At 45.5% G+C, this 27,112-nt stretch overlaps 1 long non-coding RNA gene across 1 annotated transcript; it reads right to left on the bottom strand.

Annotated features, from left to right (window-relative positions):
• Positions 1–14,158: 14,158 nt before the first annotated feature.
• LOC143274241 (uncharacterized) lies at positions 14,159–26,997 on the bottom strand. Its single transcript, XR_013052725.1, has 4 exons — positions 26,864–26,997; positions 21,312–25,656; positions 16,654–16,980; positions 14,159–14,374 (listed from the first exon to the last, which is right to left on the bottom strand). It is a non-coding gene; the product is annotated as an uncharacterized LOC143274241 (long non-coding RNA).
• Positions 26,998–27,112: the final 115 nt, after the last annotated feature.

The raw sequence follows: 27,112 nt of genomic DNA on the forward strand, positions 1-27,112 counted from the left end.
TGCTAAGGACAGACGGGTTCGTTTGCTCCAGGATGACACCAACTCAGGGCTCGGCACGGGGACTCTTTCACTGATGGCAGGGGCTATGGTGGAGTTGATGAGTAAGAGACCACACTACTGTGCCCAGATACAGCTCCACCACTGTCGACACGGTTCCTTCATAAGCCTCAATGTTCCAGTATTGAGACGGCCCCAGGCAGAGCCAGCTGACATTAACTGGCCAAGTCATTTTTTCCTGCTTTGTGGTGTGTGCTTTGTCATACACACACCCCTCCCCCAGACTTCTCTGTCCCCAGTCTTCTGTTGTCACTTGTTCTCTCAAGAGACATCAAGTCATTTACGACTGCCCACGAACCTCTGCCTGGTCTGACCTTAGGCCGCTTCTCTTTCCATATAAAATGAACGATCATGTTTACTGCCAGCTTCCCTCACTGGTGTCTTCAAGGCTGCCCATGCGTGGGGTGGCACAGTCGTAGCTCTTCATTTTTGACTTTTGCTTACATGCTCAGATGACATTTGACAACAAAGCTCAGGCTTCATTCTCCTCTGTCAGCCATTGCTCATGGAGTAGCCCGTCATGTAGCCAGCCACGGGCTGAGCAGAGGGTGAAGAAGTGAGAGATGCCTTGGGAGTCTGGGCTAGGAACTCCGGTAGCTGAGGCTTGCATCCTTGCGTTCATTCATACCCCATCTAGATTTCATTCATTCTGTCTCACAATGGATTATTGCTGCACCCCTCCAACCTTGTGACTCGGAGGGTCTGATGGTTGTTTATATCAAGTGACAGCCTGTAGTAAGACACTCAGCCTCTACCAGGGTGTTTACTGTGAGGTCTCAGCGTGGAAGGACTGTGGGAGTTACTACTGTATTTTATACATAGGCCATATTGTTGTGATGACCTTTTGTATAGACATCTGATCTTTCAGCCAACAAAGTTTGGCTCAATCAGTTCTGGAAGCTCAGCAGGGAACTATGACTTTCCACTGGGAAACTCACTCAGCCATCTTCTCATTTAGTCTTGGCTCTCCTTTCTTATAATTTATTTTTATTTGTGTGTGTGTGTGTGTGTATGTGTGTGTGTATGTGTGTGTGTGTGTGTGTGTGTGTGTGTGTGTGCCTGTGCATGCGTGTGCATAAATGCAAGTGTCCCCAGAGACCAGAAGAAAGTGTCAGACTCCCCAGAGATGAAGTTACAGGTGGTGTGAACTGCCCAATATGGGTGTTTGCAGTTGAACTTTGGTCCTCTGGAAGAGCAGCCAGTACTCTTAATTTCTGAGTCATCTCTCCAGCTCATAATCTTGGTTCTGTTTTGGAGCAACACAAACACACATTGCCAGATATACACAGGACACACTTATACAAAAAATTTATTTGTTGCTCATTTGAAATTAAAATTTAACTAGGCAACATCTTTCTGTCCTTTTCAATTCTAGAGACTGAACAGAGAGTCTTGCTCATGTAAGGCATCCACTATGCAACAGAACTTTATCCCAGTCCAGACTATATCTGTGTCTAAAGTATTTTTATTTTTATTTTATGTTTGTGAGTGGTTTGCCTGTGTGTGTGTGTGTGTGTGTGTGTGTGTGTGTGTGTGTATGTGTGTGTGTGTTGTAGAATATTAGTTTAAGATGTGTTACATTTGTTTATGCTGTGGGACATTTGTTTAATGATGCAAAGATTTATTGAATTCTTTTATGTTGTATTTATTTAACCATGAAGCTGTGCTACTTTGCCTGTCTAAACATGGACTGATCTAATAAAGAGCTGAACGGTCAATAGCGAGGCAGGAGAGAGGGGTAGGCAGGGCTGCCAGACAGAGAAAATAAATCCCTCAGGAGGAAAAATCTAGGCTTGAGAGAAGAGAAGAGGAGAGGAGAGGAGAGGAGAGGAGAGGAGAGGAGAGGAGAGGAGAGGAGAGGAGAGGAGAAGAGAAGAGAAGAGAAGAGAAGAGAAGAGAAGAGAAGAGAAGAGAAGAGAAGAGAAGAGGGAGGAGTGAGAAAAGGAGGAGAGGACTCCAGGAGCTAGCCACCCAGCCACCCAGCCACCCAGCCACCCAGCCACCCAGCCAAACAGTAAGAAGGAAAGAAAGGTATATGGAATAGAGAAAGGTAAAAGCCCAGATAGAATAATTTGAGTTAAGAAAAGCTGGCTAGAAATAAGCCAAGTTAAATCCAGGCATTCATAAGTAAGAATAAGTCTCCATGTATTTATTTGGTAGCTGGGTGGTGGCCCCCAAAGAGTTAAACAAAACAAAACAAAAACCCAACTACATGTGTACATTCTGCAGAGGATAGAAGGTGAGGCCGGATTCCCTGAAAGTGGAGGTGAGGATGGTTGTAAGCCACCATGTGAGTCCTGAGAACTGAATCTAAGCCCTCTGCAATAGCAACAAGCACCCTAACCACTGAGCCACCTCCCCACACTGCCCCCCCTCCCCCGGCCCCCAACTATATTTTTATTTGGTAAATCTAGCAGACTGATCTTGGTTATCTAGTAAACTGTTACAGTTTGAAACTGCAATGGCTCCTGCAGGCCCATGCTTTGAAAACCCAGTCCCCAATGTTAGTGATACTGCTTTGGAGGGGTGTGGCCAAGCTGGCAGAAGGAGGTCAGCACGGCAAGGGTTTGAACTTCCTACCTGGTGCCTGGCTACTGTGATGCTATCTTTGCTTTTTGGTTCACCATGATAAGAGTAGCCATCACCACACACTCCCACCCCTGTGTCTGCTGTGGGATGTTCTGTATGGCAAGTGTGTTGCTCTGAGTGGTCAATAAATAAAACACTGATTGGCCAGTGGCTAGGCAGGAAGTATAGGTGGGACTAACAGAGAGGAGAAAAGAAAGAACAGGAAGGCAGAAGGAGTCACTGCCAGCCGCTGCCAGGACAAGCAGCATGTGAAGATGCTGGGAAGCCACGAGCCACGTGGCAAGGTATAGATTTATGGAAATGGATTAATTTAGGCTATAAGAACAGTTAGCAAGAAGCCTGCCATGGCCATACAGTTTGTAAGCAATATAAGTCTCTGTGTTTACTTGGTTGGGTCTGAGTGGCTGTGGGACTGGCGGGTGACAAAGGTTTGTCCTGACTGTGGGCAAGGCAGGAAAACTTTAGCTACACGTGTCTAAGCTGCTGTCCACCATACTGGGCTGAAACCATGGGTCCAGATACATCTTCCTGAAAGTTGTTTCTGTCAGGTATTATGGTCATAGCTGCAGCAGGCTTTCTTGAATTGCCAGCCCCCAAGTCATGACACAGAGATTTCTTATTAGTTATGAATGCTCGGCCTTAGCTTATGTTTGTTCCACTATCTCTTATAACTTAAATTAATCTGTTTCTCTTCATCTACGTTTTGCCTTGGAGTTTTTTTTTACGTTTCTTTCATTCTGTATGTCCTACTCTGTGTCTCGCTGGCTGGTGGCTGCCTGGCTGGCTGGCCCCAGTCATTGCCCTATTTTTCTCCCTTATTCTCTCTTCTCCCTATTCTTCCAGATTTCTCCTCTTACTTATTTTCTCTGCTCACCAACTCTGCCTATCCTTCCCCTGCCTAGCTATTGGACATTCAGCTTTTTATTAGACCAATCAGGTGCCTTAGGCAGGCAAAGCAATACATCTTTACACAATTAAACAAATGCAGCATAAACAAATGTAACACATCTTTACATAGTTAAAGTGATATTTCACAACACATAGCTACATGAAGGCTGATAATCTCCTACTAACGGACTTTGGCTTGTGTTTTTTCTAGTATAATATGTCAGATTCATTCTAGAATGTTAATTTTCTGAGCTTCTTCAGCTCTTTGTCTATCACCTGCCACAGCAATGCTTTGTGTTTTCTTCCACATAGACTACTTTTATCATTCCTTCCTTGAGACAAAGTCTCATTATGTAGCCTTGACTGGCCTGGAACTCATTATGTAGTCCAGGTTGGCACTGGACATAAGGCAATCCTCCTGCCTCCGGCTTCAGGATGCTGATATTACAGGCATGTGCTACCATGCCTAGCGGCTAGACCACTGCTATTACCAAACTTTCAAGAACCTTTCTAGCAACTATTATATAAATGTCTTTGGGCCTATGCCAAGTGTTAAATCCTGGGTCATGAGACAATGGCCTCAAAGTGACCAAGTTTCCTCTACCTGGCCTTGCCTTCCACCCCACTGGATCCATGAGCCACTTACCGGCATGCTCACCTACAGGCATGCTCACCTACAGGCATGCTCACCTACAGGCAAGCTCACCTACAGGCATGCTCACCTACAGGCATGCTCACCTGCAGGCATGCTCACCTGCAGGCATGCTCACCTACAGGCATGCTCACCTAGCTCCAGCCAGTACTTGGCACACTAACCTCTCTCTTCTCCTAACAGCCTCAACATTTCCCTGTAGTGGGTACCTGTTCCACCTATGGCCTTGAGGTGCTTTTTGTTACTGAGCCTTCTCTCCAGCCCCCACTGCTCCATTACAGTATCGCTGTTTTGAACCCCACCTGCCCCAGGCCTCATGGGATTTCAAGAGGATCATAGAAAGAAGCACCCTAAGAGGGTGATCTTGTCCACTGTGTTTTGGGGAGAAGGGTCACCTTACCCCCTGCCATCCACCTCCTTCATATTTATTAAAATTTCCTAACCCACGCACAGAACTTCCACACCCCCTTGGATGAGCGTGCTCTGTTACTCTCTGGAGTTTTCTGCTCCCTTGCTTTGTTTTGTTGTGCTCAAGTCACTCCCGCTTCGACTGCTGGCAACTCTTTCCTCTGGGCAGAGAATCACCACGAAGAACTGCTCTGGTACCAAGAGCCATTCATATTTAGCGGAAACCACACTTTAGTTCTCAGTTTTGATCCTTTCCTGAGCCAGGAGTAGGCAGTGCCAGCCCCAGGATAAGGAAGTCAAGAACTGATAGTCTATGGTGGATGGGACTGTCAGTGTTTTCAGGAGACTGGTTTGTTTTCACATCCCATCATGCACCCAAGATGCCCATCTGTGCTTGCATACAAGATGTCCAACACACCATTTTAGCAGAGGTTTCGTGTTAAATGATTACGGCCAAGTGTAGGCAGGTGAACGTAAGTGCTCTGAACACGTTCAAGGTCAGCGAGGGCAAGGCAGCACATTCGGTGGCTCAGATGTTTTCAAACGTGTGCTTAATGAATAGTATTTTAAATTAGAGTGAGCTTATGGGAACATGAGTTGAGAGGCATCTGTATGTGCACTTGCACTGATAAATGCATACTCCTTTGGCTGCATTCCATGCATTTTTAACCTGCCATATTTCACCTATTCAGTTACCATATATTGTCATTTCTGCTGATTTATCTTTGACCTATGGGATATTTTGAAATGTATTGCTGGAGTTGTTAGTATGAGAAAAGATGTTTAATTCAGTAGAACAGAATGCAGGGTTCAGAAATACACCCTAACACACGGTCAACTGATTTTTGGTGAAGGGGTCAGGACAATACAGAAGAAGAAGAGTCATCCTAACAAATGCCCCCGGAGACACTAAACAGAAGCTGGGCACAGTGGTGCACCCCTTTAATCCCAGCACTTGCCTCTTGCAGAGGACCCAGGTTCAGTTCCCAGCACCTACATGGCAGTTCACAACTCTCTTAACTTCAGTTCCAAGAGAGCCATGCCATCTTCTGGCCTCTGCAGGCTCCTGATAGCAAGTAATGCACAGGTATACATGTAGGGAAAACACTCATAGACATAAAACAAAAATAAATAAATCTTTTAAAAAATACTAAATATATCTCTCAAACCTTATGTAAAAATTTGCTTGAGATGAGTCAAACATAAATGTGGAAGCTAAAGTTATGAAGCTTTCAGAACAAAACTAAGATAACATCTCTGTAACATTGGTGTAGGCAAAGTTATCTTAGGAGATAAAAATAGTAACGTGAAAGCAAAGAATAAGTTAGACTTGATCAGAATTATAGCATTTTTGGAAGACTATGAAAATAAAAAGGTAAGTCACAGAATGGGAGAAAGGATCTATAACACACAAAAAATGACCAAGGACTTATATCCTAAATATAGAACTATTAAAACTTAATAAAAAGGGCTGGTGTGGTGACTTAAATAGGTATGGTCCCCATCGACTCAAGTGTGTACATGTTTGGCCCATAGGAAATGGCACTATTAGGAAGTGTGACCTTGTTGGAGGAAGTGTGTCACTGTGGAGGCTGGCTTTGAGTTCTCATATATGCTCAAGCCACGCCCAGTGTGACAGTCACTTGTGGTGATATATTGTGTATTCTAATAAAGTTGCCTGAAGATCAGAGAACAGAACAAGCCACTAGATTAAACAGAGAAGCCAGGCAGTGGTGGCACACACCTTTAGTCCCAATACCTGGGAGTCACACGCCTTTAATCCCAGCATTAGGAAAGTTGAGACAGGAAATGATATGGGTGGGCAGAGAAAGGTATATAAGGCGTGAGGAGATAGGAACTAAAGTCTTTCGGCTGAGGAAAGCTTTTTCAGGCTGAAGAGTCTTAGAGGTAAAAGGTGGCTTGTTCCTTTGTCTCTCTGATTTTTCAGCATTCACCCCAATATCAGGCTCCAGGTTTTTTATAAAAATACCATTTAGCAATTCGCGTTACAGTCTCTCCCTGGTGCTTGTGGATCAAGATGTAGAACTATCACCTCTTTCTCCAGCACATGTCATCCTGCATGCCACCTGTCATGAAGATAATGGACTAAAACTCTGACTGTAAGCCAGCCCCAATGAAAGGTTTTCCTTTATAAAACTTGCCATGGTCATGGTGTCTCTTCACAGCAACAGAAACCCTATGACAGCTGGGAAGTTGGCTCAGCACTTATCATTATTTCCTAAACCTGAAAAAAAAACCCAACTGTCCAACAATAGACTAAGGAATAAATAAATTATAGCACACTCACATAGAAATACCACAAGGCAATAAAATGCAAGGAACTATGGATGCATGCAACAAGAATCAATCTCAAAGACTCTTTTAGGCAGAAAGAAGCCAGACGCAAGAGTATATGCTATGTGATTCTTTGTAGGTGGAATTCTGCAACATTTGGAGTGCAGGCAGGAGATTACTAGTCACTTGGGACTGGAGCAAGGTGGAAGGCTGGTCACAAAGAGTCTTGCGGGAACTTTAAGGATAATGGGAATGTCTAACATCTTAATTGTGGTAGTGTACACATTTGCCAAAATTCCAGAAACAATATAGTTGAAATGGGTGCATTTTTTCTATGTAAGATATACTTCATGAAAGAAATGTACAAGCATAGACAAATATATATAAAGGAAGACGACTGTAAAACTATCCAACAATATTGAAGTTAAAGTGAACAAAAAGGGCAGGCTTTTCATTTGTTTTGTGTTTTTCATGCTCAGCTTTCATCAGTTGTTTTTTAAAAGCTGCCCTCGGGCTGGAGACATGGCTCAGCAGTTAAGAGCACTTACTACTCCTAAGGAAGACCTGGATTCAGTTCCCAGCACCTATATCAGACAGTTTTCTCTCTGTCTGTATGTTTATTTATTTACTGGAGAAAGACTTCCATTTTCAAAGAATCTGTAACACACACACACACACACACACACACACACACACACACACACGTACAATGAGGTTTTGGGGCTGGAAGGAAGAGCACTTAAAGGCGCTTGCTGCTTTTGCAGAGGACCTGGGTTTGGTTCCCAGCTCCCCAAACAGTCGTTAACTGCTGTATGTAACTCAGGTTTCAGGGGATCTAACATCTTCTTCTGGTCTCTGTGGGTTTTGCTTGCATGTGGCTTACACACATATATGCAGGCAAATACTCACATACATAAAATAGAAATAAATAAATCTAAAGAGAGCATTGTCTGTTTCTTTACTAAAGACTAGTAAGCATAACAAAAGGGTGAGAGGTAAGAGTGAGGAGGCAAGCCAGTCTTCTGAGAAGTCTTGGCAGAAAGGAGAGCAGAGGTTAGCTCTGGAAGGGACGAGACATCATAGGAATTCTTTTTAAAATGATAAACACATAAAACCAGGCATGAGTTTATTGTATTTATCCTTTTATATCATTTCAAAACCAAAGGGAATTTACAAGTTAAATCTAAACAAATGCCCAAACCAGTTCAATCTGACAAAGAAAGAGAGAGCTTGATGACTACCAGGGAGTACCAACTGGTATTCACTTTTCAGAACCTAGATGCTGGATTTTATTTTTTAAAGATTATATATGATTTTAAGGGCTGATTCTTTGAGAATATAACCCTGCAAAAAATATTACCTAGAGGAAATTAAGACATAGACATGACTCATAAGTTAAAAAAAAATAAACATTCAAAGGATGAATTTCACAGTATAATCTTTACCATGTGAAATATGAATGCATATTTAGGAAAATGATTGGAGGAAAACCAGCATAATGCCTACAAAGATGGTCCCTGGGTATAAATAGAGCAATCTGAATTTTCATCCTATATTTTTCTACATGTTCAAAAATTTCCATGATGAATATGTATTACTTATATAAATAAGGACAAGTATTTTAAAGGAAAAGGAAAACCAGTGCTAATTTCCCAGTAAGTATGAACCGAATTCGCACCTATTTTAGCATGTACATGTAGACACACTACTCTTGCTTTTTCTGTCTTTCAAATTTCTATTCCCAGGCCTTTCGTCAGTTTGAATCCTTGTCCTTCCAGAAACAAACTGTCCCAGCCAATGGATGACACAGCCTAGAATAATAACCAGACACACTGTGTATATAATAAATATATGTCTATGTTGCCTCCATGCAGCTCAGGGACCAGTGCAGAAAGGGGGAGGGGGCACAGAAAGATTGTTAGGAGCCAGAGGTCAGGGAGGACCAGAGCAAAACAATGTCTGTTCTATCTCTGCATATGTTCATAATTTTCCATAGTAAGAAGCTAAAAACGAGCTGTCTCTCACTTTGTGGGGCCTGTGTGAATTCGTGCGGATAGCTTTGGATTTAGAAGTGGGATCAGGGGGTTGGGCAGGAATGAGCGGGGTAGCTGGGTAGACTGCTGTCTCTGCCACCCTTGTTTCCCCTCTGCAAGGACTAAAAGACACCATGTATTCAGATTCTCTGCAGTTAGAAGGTTCTGACACTCAGACTTGAGTTCCTTGAAATCAAATTTGGTATTTTAAAAAAAGTTGGTATGGGCCAGGCAGTGGTGGCACATGCCTTTAATCCCAGCACTCAGGAGGCAGAGCCAGGCGGATCTCTGTGAGTTCCAGACCAGCCTGGTCTACAGAGCGAGATCCAGGACAGGCTCCAAAACTACACAGAGAAACCCTGTCTCAAAAAAAACCACACACACACACACACACACACACACACACACACACACACACACACACACACAAAGTTGGTATAGCATTGAACATGTAACGAGTATTCTTTAAGTGTTTAGACACAGTTTTCTTATCTAATTAAAGCAGTATTTATTACATAGATGAATGGGCATGTCCCAAATTTGAGGCTTGTTGATTATTCATTCAATAATTAAAATTTTAACGAATGAATGAAAGTAAGAAATATCTAATTAATAATTATTATATTATAGATATCTAATTAATGATAATTATTAATTAGCTATCTAATTCTTATTAGCTATCTAACAGTTATTTAATTAATAATACATGCTTTATTATTAGCATTTTAATTAGTTAACATGTTCAGAAATGATTTATTATATATATAATTTATAGATTCTACTTAGTCCTTACTTTAGTGGTTGCTCCTAGGCAGCAAACAGAGGAACATGGGGCACTCTTGTCCAATGTGGATATCTCAGCCTTTGAGACAAGGCCAGTGAGTATCAGGCGCTGAGGTCTTCACATGTAGTTCTTCTAAGTTCCACCAGAGGGAGCTCTACACCGTGGGCGTTTGGTGGGGAACAGCCGGGATTCAGAACCTAGACCTTTCACTGCGCAAATACCTACTCCGTGGCTGACAATTTTTGGTGCTGGAGGTACAGAAACGGATGAGACACGGTCTCTGTCCTTAAGGAACTCATCCTAGCGTGCAGGCCGACATATAAACAACAATGACGGTGTAGTGTCAGCAAGGGCTGTAATAAAGTGTCACAGGGTGCTAAGGGACTATTAACTCTGGCTCCAGGGGTCAGGGAAGACTCCAGTGAATGTGAACTTCACTGTGAAAGAGAATAAAGGTTTGTCAGACAGAACAGTAAGTGCAGACAAGTGGAGGGAAGCACAAGAAAGCAGTTTGACTTTGTGAAAAGAAGCCGTAAGGAGCCCATGGAGAAGCTGGGAGAGGCTGGAGCCGCAGCATGAAAGGCTTAGTCTTGAAAATAGAAAGAGCTGGTGAGTCCAACTTACTCTCAACTTACAGTGAGAGGTCTTCAAGTCACTCTGGGGTGGAGGGTGCCTTACAGTTGCCCACCTAGTCAGGTGTGTGTGTGTGTGTGTGTGTGTGTGTGTGTGTGTGTGTGTGTGTGTGTGTGTGTGTTTCCCTTTTGAAACAGGCTCTCAAGATACAGCTCAAGCTGTCTTTAAACTCATGGCAATCCTTAGGGCTCAGAATTTCAGGTGCTGGGCTTATTGGTATGTGTCCTTGTGTCTGGCAAAGCTTTGAGGGACTTTATCTTTCACAGGGTCCCCTGGGGACCTTCAAAGTCTTCTTCGTCCTGATTCTGTAGTCGGTGCCTGGTTCCAGCACTCATTTTCTGTCTCTTTTGGATTTGATTCGTGTAACTTTAAATGCCCACAAATCAAGCTCCCCCCACACAGACACAAGCATTTGCTGTTGTGAAAGATTAAAAAGAAAGAAAAAAGTGATTCAAGTTTCTAAGTCAATTCCAACAGAGTCACTTTAGAAATGTTTGAAATAATGTCAACATTGTTAGAATGAAAGCATGGAGCCGGGCGGCGGTGGCGCTCGCCTTTAATCCCAGCACTCAGAGGCAGAGGCAGATGGATCTCTGTGAGTTCGAGGCCAGTCTGGTCTATAGGGCTATTTCCAGGACAGCCAGAACTTCACAGAGAAACCCTGTCTCTGAAAAACCAAACAAAACCAAAACAAAAAGAATGGAAGTATAGACCCAAGGTGGCCACTTTAAATAACACATTTTAGCCCTGACCCTTTACAAAATGTTTACTAATTCATTTGTATTTAGTGTGTGTGTGTGTGTGTGTGTCCACATGAGTGTGGAGATCAGAAGACAACTCTAGAGAGTTGGGTTTTGCCTTCCCTAGGAGGGTCCTGGGGATCAAACTCAGGTCCTTAGGCTTGGTAGTAGGTGTCTTTACTTGACTCTGAGCCCCTTGGTTACCATCGCCATAGCTTGGCAGACATTTAGTCTCCAGGGGCATATGTCACCATCACCGAATTGATGGGAAGGAAGGAGTAAGACTGCTGAGATGACCCGAACCTCTGGGTGGCTCCCGACTGATCTGGCAGGAGGGCTTTCACTCTCTGCCCTGATTCACCGTGAAGACTCATCCCTTCTGCTTGGACAAACATCTGGCTCCCTTTCCACACAGAAGCACTTTTGAGCTGACCAGTCCAACCTGCTTGCTCCCAGGCCTCCAAGGGAAGTGGAGGAGAGCCTGCTAGGCCAAAATGCAAGGCTGAGGTAGCATGGGTGCTTCCTGCTGCCTTCAGCAGATCCACCTCGAAGCAGTGCAGAGCTCATCAAGTAAGACCGGCTTTTAAGAGTAGTGGGTGGGGGGGGCAGGCGAGGTGGCTCAGAGGGTAAGTGCCTGTTGCTGAATCAAAGACCTGTGTTCAACCCCTGGGATCCACATGATGGAAGTAGAGAACCAACCCTCACAAGTGGTCCTCTGACCTCCACATGTGTGCAGTGTCGTGTGGGCACACACACACACACACAATACATAAATACACAATAAATATAAATAAATAAACCAATATTGAAAATAATTTTCAAAAGGATGATAGGTAATTTAAGGGTTCCCAGTCTATGACACACTTTTAATCAGAACAATGGACTCTTAGAAAATAAGGGACCCACAGGCTCTTAGAAGTCCCTGGGTTCAATCCCATTATGTCACAAAAATGGAACCAAGGACTAAGAGTTTACATGAGGTTAACTTGCACCCCAGCGTGCCTGCGACAGCCCTGGTCACATTTATTTTTCCGGTATAAACACCAGAAATGCTACTTGACTTTTCAAAGTGTCCTGAGCTGGACAGTAGACCATATGATCATTCGTACCGTATCTTAAGGAAAAGAAGGAGTAAAAAGAGTGGATCTGTGAGAAGTGGGGAGTGGAGGAACCAGAGAAAAGATGAAAAAACGATGAAAACCAGGACAGATCTCGCACACCAGACTGCTTTTTTTGATGATTCTGTTTCTATGTTCCATTTTTTGCTTCACAGGTTTTTGCTATAGAAAGCAATACATTTTAAAGTCTTGGTTGATTAAAACAATTTTTTTCCCATTAATTTGTGGTGCTATGCTTAAATTCTGTCTGGCTGTTCTGAACAGATGGCCGCAGATCACTTATGTGGAAATGCTGAGGAGGCACAGCCAGGAAGAACAAAATGGCAGTGGGTTTTCAGTGAAGCCATTTGACTTTGTGAAGGGATTTATAGCCCGAGTACATGCTCACACCGCAATCCTAAAAGTTGTCACTTTTGCTGGCTGGGATTCAATTTCCTCCCGCATGGACACTCACTGGACACTAACCACTGTCAGGTATGGTGTTCAGTCCATAGGAAGAGGGTGTCTTATTGGTTTAAATATTAAGGCAACTCCACATAGTTAAAAGGGAGGTTTATTTTGTGGGGTAACTTACAAGTGAAGGGATAGGTTACAGGGTCTGGGAAAGGTGTAACGCAGTCCAGCGGTGTTCTCTGGAGAACTCTGCTGGGTCTACCTCCAGCGCCCAGGGTCCAGGAACCAAGAAAGCTCCCTTATCCGGATCTCGGGTCTTCAGGGGTCCTCTCTTGGCCCCACCTTATAGGCGTGACAGTTACTGAAGCCTCAAAGAGGGTGGTATTTCCAGGTCAAAGCTGGAACAGCTACCCACTACATCCTCTCACCAACTGGCTCCGTGAATGACTTCAAATATTTTATAAGAAAGTCACATCCTGGGGTTGGAGAGATGGCTCAGAGAGTAAGAGCTCTGGCGGCCCCTGCTCTTCCTCAGCACCCAGGTTTGAGTCCCAGCAGCTAACTGGTGGCTCACAGGTCACAAGCGTCTGTCACCCCAGTCCTAGGGGATCTGATGCCTTCTTCTGACCTCTGTGGGCACCAAGCATGTACGCGGTGCACAGGCATGCACGCAAACAAAACACCCATACACATAAAATACATACTGCTCTGCTGAGGACCCGAGTTTGGCTCCCAACACCCATATCAGAAGCTCATAACCACCTATAACTCCTACTTCAGGGAAATCTGATGCCTCTGTCCTCCTAAGACACCTGCACTCGTGTGCACATATCCCTCCCCCTGACACACAAACATATGTAATTTAAAATAATAAAAATAGCTGGGCAGTGGTGGTGCACACCTTTAAACCCAACACTAGGGTGTTGTGAGATATTTATACACTGTATGAAGATATATTGTTGTGATTGGCGTAATAAAAAGCTGAACATCCAAAAGCTAGGCAGGAGGTATAGGTGGGATTTCTGTTGAGAGAAAGGAAGAGGAGGAAGAATCTAGGCATTTGAGAGATGTCAGGAAACACAGAGAGGAAACAGGAGGTGCAAGATGGAAGAGAGGTAATGCACGTGATAGAATGTAGGCTAATATAAATGGGTTAATTTAAGTTATTTAAGTTATAAGAACTAGTTAGGAACAAACCTAAACTATAGGCCGAGCTTTCATAAATAATGTCTCCCTGTTACGTGTGAGCTGGTGGCCCAAAGAAAAAAATCCAACTGCATATGGCATCCAATGTGGAAGTTTGACTATCCAAACATAGGGCCCGAGAAAGCTAAGAAAAGCTCTGGACAAGGAGCCAGATGTGCCTTCCTAGTCCTGCAGTCTCTCAGGCAAGCTGGTGCTCGGTGTACAGAGCTGTGGCTACCCACCCCCTACCCTCACCCCCACCCCCCACCTCCATCCTCAGAACCCACATGGTTCTGAAAGTTCTGAAAGTTGTGCTCTGGTCTCCGTGTGTATGTCCCACGGCATGCCCCACCCTCCACCTCCAAATAAACAAATAACGAATGTAATAAAGAATTTTCAACCGTGTGAATTCATTGTCAATGTTTGTAGTGGAGGCTATTTCACATAAAAATCCAGCTTTTAAGGGCCGAAGACATGGTTAAGAGCACTGGTTGCTCTTCCAGAGGATCCGGTTTCAATTCCCAGCATCCCATATAATGGCTCTTCTGGCCGCTGTGGGTACATGGGACGTGTACTGTAGCATGCCTGTAGCACATAGACTTACATGAAGGCAAAACACTCATTAAAAATGAAATAAAATCAAAACCTAGATACAACAACAACAACTGGGGGTGTGTAAAGCACTTGCTTTACACACGGCACAAGTACGAAGCCCCGAGTTCGACTCCCTGGATGTAGCTGCTGTGTGTGCTTGCCTGTATTCCCAGTGCTTAGGAGGGGGAGCCACGGGATCCTCTGAGCCTTCCCCCAGCCCCTTTGTTTGCTTGTTTGTTTTGTTTTTCGAGCCGGGGTTTCTCTGTTCCCCTGGCTGTTCTATAGACTAGGCTGCCCCAAACTCAGAGATCCACCTGCCTCTGCCTCTTCCGGGACTAAAGGTGTGCGCCACCACTGCCTGACTGACCCAGTGTTTTCTTGGCTCCCGTCTCTCCTGTAAATTGGACTGACAAGTAGTCAGAAATATGTGCAGTCTTTTTCCTGGGGACAAGTTCCCACTTTGGCTAGCACCAGACTTCAGCCTTCTCCCCGCTGGAGATTCCTGGGGGAATTCCAGTTCTTGGAGACCATTGTTGGAGTAGTCAGACAGCTGGGTAGCCCGAGGGAGGGACACAAGTGTCTCTTCAGAATGCCTTCATTCCTGCCAGGCCGGTTACAGCAAGGTGTTAAGAAACTGGTTCCTGGTAGCACAGTGAAGGTGCTAAGGCTTTCTTCCCTGTAATCTCTACTCATGCCTCAGAGTGCACAGTAGGTCTCCTAGGGTTCCTGCAATTTGTAGGCGTGACCCCTGACTGTGCCCTGGGAAGAGGCCTCTTCCTATCATTTGAGATACAGAAACCTACTTCTCCCATCCATGATCCACTTACTGGTGACACTTGTGACCCAGTGTGTCTGCATCCCCTCCTCTCCAGGAATGATTACATGGAAGAAACACACACACACACACACACACACACACACACACACACACACACACGCACCACCACCACCACCACCATCATCATCATAGGAGTTCCTGCAAGTTAGGGACCTGGGCAGAGAGCTGCTGAGGCTGAGGCTGGGGTGGGGAGGATGATGCGGACCTTGACATCAGCTTGCTGATGAGATGGGCAAGACCCGACTTGCCGTGAGCTTCTCCGGCTCGCTTTGCGCTGTGATTTGTGATTCTGTGAGCTCTCTAATTGCAAGTCCAGCTTTCTTCCAAAAGCTGATGTCTGTTCTCAAAGGTAAATGCTGTGCCGTCTCGGCGGTGTTTATGGATCGAGAGACTGGAAGGCACATCTTTTCTTCCACTTTGCCTAGCTGGGTGAGGCGCTTAAGGAGAGTCCAACTTGACATCCACCAACACATCCTCCTCCACCTCGACTACTGTCTGGGTTCAGTGAATGCTCCATGGAGTTGCGCTGCTTGGCTCTGCTTGAATCTTTCTCTGTGTACAAAGCACCATGGTCCATTACCTCTCTGATAAGTCACTCTCACCTAAAAAGCCCATTGCTTGGTAGACTGTCCCTGACACGACTAGAATTTGACGGAAAAGCTTTGAACACAAGAGGGCCAGAGGCTCCTTCCATATGCCTCTCGTATCTTACACTTGTCGGGCTTGGTTTTATTTGTGTGTTTGCAGTGCCGGGGGTTGAACCCAGGGCTTTGCGCTCCACCACTGAGCTGTGTCTTTAACCTTTGAGCTCCATCTGTAGAGGAAAGATCTTGGAACCCAGACTTAAAGCTCTGGACTCCATGGCCGCAGTGGGATCACAGCAGATCACTCAGTTTCCTTATTTTGCTTCCTGACCAGTAGAAGGAGGAGACCGATAAAGTGCTTTCGAAGGTTGTGAGATGGGAAGACAGTAAAGGAAATTTATGTAACGTGGGTAGTTATAACTATCCTCAGGACCTGCTACAGGGATCGCTCACCGGGCCTGCCTGCCTTCACCTAATCCCAGGCCTTGGCCCATGGGCCCTGCTCTTTCGTTTACTGGTCCTTATTTCCCAGGATTCCGGGGTCTCTAGCCTTTTCAGAGAGTCTCTCAAAGTTCTCGCGCTGTCACCTGCCTGTGCACTTTCTGCACCTGGAAATGTGGCTTCTCAGGGTTTTTTTTGCTTGAGAACTCCTTGGGGGCTAAGATCTTATCATTTCCTGCTTGAATTCCTAGGAGAGTACAGGACACCTGGCGGGCGGCTGCTGGAAGCTGTTTTGTTGTTGCTGCTTGTTTTTTTGTAACAGGAAGAGGAATGAACAAAAGTTTTCCAAGAGTTTTCTTAAAGCCTTTTTTTCTTTTGGGAGAGGTGTTAAGAAGGGGGAGCCTGATGTTATTTCATTTACCTCTGTATCAAGAGTCCCCCAGAGAGCAGAGGAGGTGGGGTGTGGGGTGAGGGGAATTCCATGGCACCCCGGACTCTAAGGAGAAGGGAGATTGGTGTGGCGGACGGCGAAGTTGGCTCAGGAGCTGACTTGCCAGTCAGGCAGACCTGGTTTTGAATCTGACTGGGTCATTAGTTATGTTACCATGGTTACACTACTTGATCTCCAGGTTTTCTACTTTGGCCAGCTTCTGCTCACCTTCCGAACTGTGTTGTTAGACTCTCTGTCCTGAAGAGGTTTGTCTGTCCCAGTCTCCTTCCCTTACTCGAGAATAGTGACCTTTCTTCCCTATGATACAAATAGGACAAATAAAATAGAAATCATTAAATGAGAGCTTCTTTTTGTTTGTTTGTTTGTTTGTTTGTTTGTTTTTTCAAGACAGGGTTTCTCTGGGTAGTTTTGGTGCCTGTCCTGGATCTCAGTCTGTAGACCTGGAACTCACAGAGATCCGCCTGCCTCTGCCTCTGCCTCCCTGGGATTAAAGGTGTGCGCCACCACCGCCCGGTCCAAATGAGAACTTCTTAAATTAGGAGGATGCATCCTCTCCACTAAACACAGGAGCACATGTACATCCCCCCTCCCCCAGCCTTCTTGCTATCTTTTTTCTTCTCTCTCTCTCTCTCTCTCTCTCTCTCTCTCTCTCTCTCTCTCTCTCTCTCTCCTTCTTTTTCCCCTCTATTTCACAGGGTTTCTCTGTGTAACAGTCCTGGCCATCCAGGAACTCACTTTGTAGACCAGACTGGCCTCGAATTTAAGAGATTTACCTGCCTCTGCCTCCCCAGTGCTGGCATTAAAGGCGTGAGCTACCACTGCTTTCTAAATTATCCATATTCACAGCCATCCTGGGGTTTTCTGTCATCTACAATGACCATCTGAATTGTGTTCTGCTCTGTGACAGAGGTTCCTGTCAGTCATCACAGTGGGATCATAGGCCAGGGACAGCCTAAGCAACCAGAACACTCTTTACTGCTTTCAATGAAAGGGTTACATTTTCTCCTGCTGCTGGATTCTCCTGGTGAACATTTGGGCAAGCTAAATCCCTGTCGTTCCTTTCCTCCTCTCCTCCCCTCCCCTCCTCTCTCCTCTCCGTTCCTTTCTCTCTCTTCCCGACTCCTCTCCACTTTCTTTCTGTCTATCCTCAGCCACCCTTCCATTCTCCAGTTTCCTGGAGAATAAGCCCCAAACTAGAGGCTTTTCTAGCTCATGTCCCCTTCCATCTACCTCCCTCTCTGGGCTGCTCTGGGAGGCTGGTCCTTTCCCAGTCTGCCTGCAGATGGCCTGGACAGCCTGACTTTTCTAGTGAAATGGCTTCTCCCCAGCTCACCACCTTAAAGATCTACTGGACACCTTCTGTACCCCATCTCTCGTAATCACTAGTCTACAATGTGGAGGTCGACTTTTGGAGGCTTTCACACATGAAGAGAAAAGGGGGCTTTATAGGCAGAAAGGGACGGAAGGAACTAGAAATAGGAAAGGAAAGCCAGACTATCCAACTCAGAGGTACTTTCCTTGTAGGGCAGGGATGAAGGGGATGTCCTGGTGCCTCTGACTCAGGTTGGTTGCATTTCTTTCAAATTGGTTCTGATGACTCCTGGCTGTTGCAATGGTTTAAATTGGCCCATTGCAGACCTGAGGTTGGATAAATGATGCTTGCGGTGGCTGCTCCATTCTGGTCTGGTCTAGTCTACTGGTCTACCAGGCCTGGCTGCTGTATTCTGGCCTGGTCTAGTCTACTGGTCTACCAGGCCTGGCTGCTGCATTCTGGCCTGGTCTAGTCTACTGGTCTACCAGGCCTGGCTGCTGCATTCTGGCCTGGTCTAGTCTACTGGTCTACCAGGCCTGGTGGAGGAGACTAGTCCAAAGCAATGGCCTCCTGTAAGCTTTGTTTGAGCATCTCTGTCTGGCTGTCCCTCGGGAACGTCAAATGCAGCTGCCCTTCAGAGTCTTTATTTCAGCAGGCAGTTACCCTTGACCTATGCTGTGAACTGGGGGATCAGCCTCTGCCTATGCTGGAAACCCGGGGATCCGCCTCCATCACTTGCTTTCTCGTATGCTCTTCTGTAATTGAGTACCAATCCCTTCCACCCTAGCTCCCTCGTATCTTGCAATTTCTTAGCTTCCCTGGTACAGGTGGGATCATCTCCCGCCTGCTGAAAGCAGCCTCTTGCCTTCCCTTCCCTTTTTCCGATGCCTTTCTCCAACCACAGCTGAGTGATCTTTTTAATGCATGAATCTGAACCCTTAAACATTTTCGGTGCATCCCAAGTTCCTGGATTTTATCAGAGGCCTTTAGAGTCAGCTCGCGATTTGATTTCCATCCACTCCCTTTATCTCCTTTCCTCCACCCACATCCAACCCTTTCAGCTGCTGCTGGTCTTCCCTGGGCTCGGGAACTATTCTGTTCCCGACCTGGGATCCCTTCTCACACACCCACCTGCACTGCTTCCCTTGTGCAGGACTTCAGAACTGGACCCTGTGACAGCTGCACTGATTTCTGATATTACGTGTCGAGTGACTGAATGATGGATCTCCTTTGGCGTCCTTACTCCGTAGGAAGCCTTCATTACTCTCACTAATACTTGAAAAGACACAGAGGCCCACCGAGCAGCCACAGCCATTGTTTTACACATGAGTTGGGGTGATTTTACCTGGTCTGCTTTTTTCCTTCCTTCCTTTCTTCTTCTTTCTTATTTTTTTTTAAAGAGGAGGTAAAAAAAAATCCATAGCATGGCTCAGCAGATAAAAGAGCTTGATGACCTGGGACTCACGAGTTAGGCTGGGAGAACTGACTTCTGCAAGCTGTCCTCTGACCTCCACGTGGGCACCATGGCATGCGTATGCCCTCACCCTCACGGCCCCCAAATAAGTAAATAAACGTAAACAACAACCATCACCATCACATAACATGGTGTTTAAATGGCAGTAAACATGATTACATTGCTTGGCAACGGTCACTGTCTAGACTCTGACCTTTTCTGGGCTGTTTCACATTCCTAAATGGAAGCTCTGTAAGCATTAAACACGCACTGTGCGCTTTCCTCCCACCACAGCTCCTGGTGGCCTCAGTCTATCTACTCAGTGAATTCGATTATTCTTGGTGTGCCTCCCTGACAAGTGGGATCAAACACAGAGTCTGTTCTTTTGAGACGGTCAGGTCGTGTGTGTGTGTGTGTGTGTGTGTGTGTGTGTGTGTGTGTGTAAGCCAGGGGTCAACACTGGGTGTTTCCCTCAGGCACACTCCACCTTTGTTTTTTTTAGATAGGGACTCTGGCTAAGTGTGGGGCTCACAACTGAGTTAGGAGCTGGCCAGGAACTCCAGGGGTCTGACTGTTTCTGCCCAGAGTACAAGCACAGGCAAACACCATAGGACCTCGTCTTTTCTTCTTTCTTTTCTTTTCTTTCTTTCTTTCTTTCTTTCTTTCTTTCTTTCTTTCTTTCTTTCTTTCTTTCTTTCTTTCTTTCTTTCTTTCTTTCTTTCTTCCTTCCTTCCTTCCTTCCTTCCTTCCTTCCCTTCCTTCCTTCCTTCCTTCCTTCCTTCCTTCCTTCCTTCCTTCCTTCCTTCCTTCCTTCCTTCCTTTTTTCCGGAGCTGAGGACCGAACCCAGGACCTTGCACTTGCTAGGCAAGTGCTCTACCACTGAGCTAAATCCCCAACCCCAGGACCTCATTTTGTATAGAGGTACTGAGAATTGAAACTCAGGTCTTCATGTTGACATGACAGGCTCTTACCAACGGAACCTCCAGACCTCTGTGTACGTTGTTGTTGTTGTTGTTGTTTTGAGGAACTGCCAAACTGCTTTCCACAGTGACAGAAGTGATTTTACATTTCCATCAGATATGGACAAGGATTCCAATTTCTCCACCTTTTTGTTAATAGCAGCTTTTTGTTTTAAAAATAACAGCCTTGTAAACGGGTGTGGTCTTTAATTGAGGCCTTGGTTTTCATTTCTCTGATGATCTCCTATGCTTTTTAGCTGTTTTATATTTGATTTGGAGAAATGTCTATTCCAGTCCTCTGACCATTTTAAAGTCACTTTTGTTGCAAATGATAGGAGTTTTGTGTGTGTATTTTGGATAAAATTTCTTTGTGGTTTGTAATTTATTTAATGTAGCCTGTACATATTTCTCATGGCCTTTAAATGGCTGCTTAAGGCCGGGCGGTGGTGGCTCATGCCTTTAATCCCAGCACTTGGGAGGCAGAGCCAGGTGGATCTCTGTGAGTTCGAGGCCAGTCTGGTCTCCAAAGCGAGTTCCAGGAAAGGCGCAAAGCTACACAGAGAAACACTGTCTCGAAAAACCAAATAAATAAATAAATAAATAAATAAATAAATAAATAAATAAATAAATAAATAAATAAATGGCTGCCTAAGATAAAGGCAGTCTTTTCTCTCTCTCTCTCTCTCTCTCTCTCTTTCTCTCTCTCTTTGTTTTTTTTTTTGGACATGGTTTCTCTGCGTAGCTTTGGCGCCTTTCGTGAACTCTCTATATAAGAACATGCTGGCCTCGAACTAACAGAGATCTGCCTGCCTCTGCCTCCCAAGTGCTAGGATTAAGGGCGTGTGCCACCACTGCCCGGCCGCCTCTCCAGTTTCTGCTGCTGTATAGCATACTCCAGACTACCTGTGAGCTTCTGACCATGTCTTTGCCTTCAACGTCACTGCAGATTTTCTGGGATTACAGATTTGTACTACTGCATCCTGCTTCTTATGTGGGTTCTGGGGCTCAAACTTAGGTCATCAGGCTGTGTGGCAAGTGCTTTTGCTGGATGAGCCATCTTCCTGGCTCTCCTCAGATGTTCGCTAAAAGTGATAAAAAGTGGCCAGTATAGTAACTCAAATGCTTATCAAAATATAGAAGATTAATATCACTCTAGACAGTTCTCATGCTTTTCCTGACTCTCTGATCAATCCTTACCTCCTATTCCTCCAAGAACAAACATTTGACATACAATTTTCCCCACCAAAAACATTTTTTTCTTTTTCTTCTTCTATGTATCTGGTCTAGCCTTAAACTTGCTATGTACCCAGGTTGGCCTTGAATGCTCTATAGTCCAAGCAGGCCTCTAACTTGTTACCTTCCTGCTTCTGTTTTCTATGTGCTGGAGTTACAAACCTCTTATCATCAACTCTGACTTTCACCAAAGATTCTAGAACTATTCTATAATCTCATGTAAATGGAATCAAAGAGTTACACTCTGCTGTGTATCTTGCTAATTTTGCTCAGCATATTTTTGAGATTCATCCAAATGGTTGTAGTATCATCAGTCTGTCCATTTTTATTGCTGAATAGTATTTGTTGTAGGAATATTTGATAACATACTTAGCTATCTTGTGTCGATGGTCCCCTGGGTGTTTCTGGCTTGGGGTATTAACGAACAAAGCTGCCATGAATATTCTCCTGGGAGATCTCCTTCTGGTATAAGATTCCATTTCTCTTGGGTAAATACCTTGGGATAGAATTGCTAGGGTAGTTGCAGATCTATAAAAGACAAAGTTAGGCGTTTCCCCCAAAGAGGCCATGTGAAATAGTTTTTCAGCATCTTACCTAAGTAAAACCACAAATGGCTAAAATTTTCTGAATATTTTCTGTGTGCACTGAGCATAGAACTTATGAGTTTATTCTTAGATCTGCCTATGTGGGCACATATTGTTTTTTTTCTTTCTCCCCATTGTCTACCTGAGATAAATGAGGAACAGAGAATGAAATGACTGCTTGAAGTCACACAGTGAATAAATGACTGAGCTTCCATTTGACCCCAGCTTTGATGATCATGCCTCCCATAATTCAGTAGGGGGGAAGTAGTTGAATGAACGGGTTTCCTAAGAATGAAAGCTGATCACAGTAACCGATTGTAATACAGTAACCAACAGAGGAACAGTGAAGCTGTAATATGACAGTAAACTGTTCTTCATCGTTTCAATGTTGTATGGATGGCTGTCAGTGTGTGGACAAGTGCTCGGAGAGCCTCTTCCAAGTCTCTTCAAAGATGTCCTTTCTCTCCATCCTGTGCATCCATCTGGCTTCCCTCAGGAGTAAGTGAAAGGTTAAACTTCCAAGTCTCTTCCTTGGGCTGATAATGAGGGAATGATGTCTCTCCTCTAAAATTAAAAGAGGAGCCCAAGGCTTTACGGAGAGGATAAACTATGTGCGGCAAGGATACAGGATAGAGTTCTCATCCTCTGGTTTCCATGGACACAGAGAGCCCACCCTCAGCCCCCAGACTCTATTTGGATTATGCCTAGGACACCCAAGGCAAGGTAGAGGACGAAAGGGAACACACTCTTCTTTGGGACACAGAGGCCACCTCTCAGCTGGTACGTCGCCATCTTTTGCTCTCTTTCTTACCTTGAACATGCTCTCTAAAGCCGAGGAATGTTAAAAAGGATGCTGCAGCTGGCAGTTATTGGGAAGGCTGGGAATCTTCAAGTCTTCTAAAAATAGATACTTTCATGCTGGCTTCTAGGCCAGAGTCCACGAGAAAGCCAGGAGACTAAGTGTTGGCTGGTATTTCAGTTTCCTTCTTCCTTGCCCTCCTCAGCCCATTCTTCTTCCTTTTTCACTGCAAGCTGAGGTTGGAACCCAAGATGTCAAGCATGTGAGGCATGCACTTTACCACTGAGCTACAGCCTAAGCCTGGTTTTTATTTTTATTTTTTTTAAAGATTTTTAATTTTTCTTTTAAAATTATGATATACCTGTCTACATACGTCCGTGTGTGGTTTTGTGCACGTGAGTGCAGTGCCTGCAGAAGCCAGAAGATGATGATGTTGGACCCCTGCAGTAGCAGGTGGTTGTGAGCTACTTGATGGGGCCGCTAGGATCAGAATTCCAGTCCTCTATATGAGCAACAAGCACTCCTAACCACAGAGCCATCTCTCCAGCCCCAAATATTTTTATTTTTAATGGTTCTGAGAAATAGCAAAGTAATTCCACCCTAGAGAGACTCTTCTTAACACACACACACACACACACACACACACACACACACACACACACACACACACCCTACTGCTTTAGTGTGAAGGATGCTACAAAGGATGTAATGAAGAGATGCACATGGCAAGAAGGATGGGAGGGCCTGGGGATCCCCCATGCTCTCTTGGGCTGTGCTATTAAGTTACAGGTTAGCCTTCAGCTGGGACCAAGCCCATACTCCTTGGATGACCAGTGAGGATGCTGCCCAAGGAGGTCTAAGCTTCTCGCCTGGTCTACTGCTCCTCCCAGCAGTCAAGGATTGAGAGGTGGTGGCCACTGATCTCTGTAGCTGCCACATCCTATCCATCTGTCCCAACAGGAAAACCCTGTTTCTTCCCAGAATTCTTACCTTTTTTTTTTTAAATAATTGATTTATTTTTATTTTATGTGCATTGGTGTTTTGCCTGTGTGTATGTCTGTGTGAGGGTCCAGTGGAACTGGAGTTACAGACAGTTATGAGCTGCCATGTGGGTGCTGGGAACTGAACCTGGGGCCTCTGGAAGAGCAGTCAGTGCGCTTCACTGCTAAGCCCTCTCTCCAGCCCGGAATTCCTACCTAATTTTTTAAGGATCAAATTCAAATGTGATTGACTACCCAGATGCCCCTTTGAATACTCTTCAGATGGTGCCAGATCCAAATGTTTTATTCTACTTTGCACATCTAGATCAGCATATGAGAAGCATTTTAACTCGCCCTCTTCCCTTACCCTCTCCCTTTGCCCTCCCTCTCTATGTATGGACAGGCTCTCACACAGTCTAGGCTCCCTTCAAATGCTTAGCCTCAAATACAAAGCTGAGGCTGACTTTGACCTGCTCTTCTGGCCCCCACCTCCTGAAAGCTGGGATTACAGGTGTGTCTTACCATGCCCAGCTTTCTGCAGTGCTGAGGATGGAGCCTAGGGCCACCCTGCATGCTAGGCGAGTGCATTCCTGAGCTACATTCCTAGTCCACAGAAAGCATCTAATACATTTTTCCCCCTTAGGAGGACCCTGGCAGAAACGTTTGAGTAAACAAAAGCTTTGTTTGAACAACCCTAAAAGCTAAATTGTATGTTTTTCCTTGCTGCACAGAATGCTGACTTCTAATGTTGGAAATAGCAGGTGTTTTTGTTTGTGCTTTTTTTTTTTTTGCCTAGGATGCTGGGAAATACAAGTTTTTACAAATAATTGGTGCAAGCAGTGTCTTTCGGTCTTCTGAGCCTCTGGTGAGTTTCCTGCCTGCGGAGGTCCAATATCCTCCAGCTACCTGTGTAGACAGTTGGGACAGATGGTGCCCTGAGGTTATGGTACACATTTTAACGACAATCAAGACTTCTCTGGAAAAGTTTAAGGGGAAAAGCAGGGTCTTTGACTATTTCCTTGTAATCTTCAGAATTTCTTTCTTTCTTTCATTTGTTGTTGTTTCATTTGCCAAGACGCAAACTATTCCTCAGCTGGTCTCAGGTGCCTCTAGTTTGGATTGAAGCCCTGCACGCCGGTATCTCTGGAATACTGAGGGGCCATGGTCTTTTTACTTGTAGTTTTCTCATAACAGATTCAGCTCTTGGCCGCCTTCCTCACCCAGGGTGGGGAACGGTGAGTGACTTGAAGCCTCTCCTGTTGACTGGAAGGAACTGGGCGTTGCCACGCACACCGCCAAGAACTTGACCTGAACTGAGGAATGGGATCCGGGCAGCTGTGCCCCTCAGAGCGGGGGCTGGCTGCCAGCTCTCAGGGCATCTGGCGGCTGGGGAGATTCCTCTGCTTGGACAACAGGCTTTCCATTCTGTTCAGTGGCCCTGCCCTGATTCCTCACCTGCTGTGCTTCTGTGTCCCCCAGCTAACTCCACCTCCCACTGAATTTTGCAATTTGCTGTCAACTTAACCTCTGCCTGCTCCTCTCTCTCCTTCTGGAACTGCGTTTCTCTGCAAAGCTTAACGTCGGTCGACCAAGATGAAGTTTCCTTTAACTTTTTTTTCTCCAGCACATTCCGAGAGCTGACTTCTTCTGACCTACAAATGGGAAAGACTGCATTTTACCACCATGGAAAGGCCACTCACTCAGCATCCCGGGAGTTTTCGGTTTGGGCTGCTCAGAAAGACCTAGAGGCTGGTGAAGGAGCCAGGTTCTCTTCCAGAAACACTCATTACAGTAACACATCGGCGCTAGCATGCAGCTGACCTCCCTCTGGGGCGGCCCTTGGGCCCCTCAAGTTAATGAGTAGGTTTGGGTGTCTGGCTACTCATTTTGTTCCACCTCTCTCCCCTGCTTTCCTTTTTTCCTCGTGTGTACGTTCGTTTGGGTGGAATTTCGTCATTTTTATTTTATCGCCCACTTGACAGGTCTTGTGCACAAGCTCTGTCCTCGAGCTGTGTGTACCCCTAGCCTGATAGTTCTTTACTTTTCTTCTCAGCCTGGTCCTTGTTTCCCTTCCTAGCACCCTTTGTTCCAACTCAGCTAGAAGACCATGAGTCACTAAAAAGTTTCTAGATAGCTAATCCAAGGATAAGGGCAACTCGATTGTGTTCAGGGCACCATCCCCCGTCTGGCCTACTTTTTAAAAAAAAAATGTTAAATTACATTTTAACTTGTGTGTGTGTGTGTGTGTGTGTGTGTGCGCGCGCGCGCGCGCCTGCGTACCGCAGCATCCAATGTGGAGGTCGGAGGACAGCTTTCAGGTATTGATTCCCTCCTTCCACCGTGTGGGTTCCAGAGAGAGCTCAGGTGGCCAGTTTGTTGGCTTGGTGGCACCAATACTCACAGAGCTGCCTCCGCCCACTTTTTAACTGCATGCTGTCTTTGGTCTTCTGTTTTGGTCAGCCTGCTGCTGTGTCCTGAATCTGGGACTCTTAGAGGAGGAAGCCCTTTATCTCAGTGTCTTAGACCCTCTCACATAGGTGGCTGTCCGAAAAGTGGGCACAGGAAAGGTTTTCCTTCTGAATGACTAATTGCTTGAGAGTTCACTGTCTGATCACCCGTATCAGACTTTGTTTTGTGGGCAGAGAACACATGCCCGTAGAAAGAGTCCCATAGGGCTGTGGGTGTAGCTCACTCAGTGCCAGAGCACTAGCCTAGTAACCGCAAGGTCATGGGTTTAATCCTTGAGTATTGCCAAAGCTGGGTAATGGCGTCACAAGTTCAGGGCCCAGCCTGGGCTACATCATGAGACTGTCTCAAACTGTAAAATAAAACTCAAAAAGACTCCGGGCAATTGCTTACCTCCTGGGCTGTTACTCTCTTCCCAGAGGGCTGTGGAGATGAAAGGACAGCCAGGGAAGTACTTTGCAAACTGTGCTGAGGTGGAAGAGCCGTGCTGATTGGGGGAAAGGATCCCGCCTTGAGACCTCAGGAAAGACTGCCGGCGTCATGGGTGGGACTGGGTTCCCAGAGGGGCCGAAGGAATTCCCATTCTTTCTGGGAGTTGCGCTGAGCCAGGCCCTAGGTTATGTAGCCCCGAGGGCGAGAATC

The sequence above is a fragment of the Peromyscus maniculatus genome, chromosome 7, assembly GCF_049852395.1.
Source record: "Peromyscus maniculatus bairdii isolate BWxNUB_F1_BW_parent chromosome 7, HU_Pman_BW_mat_3.1, whole genome shotgun sequence".
Taxonomy (NCBI): domain Eukaryota; kingdom Metazoa; phylum Chordata; class Mammalia; order Rodentia; family Cricetidae; genus Peromyscus; species Peromyscus maniculatus.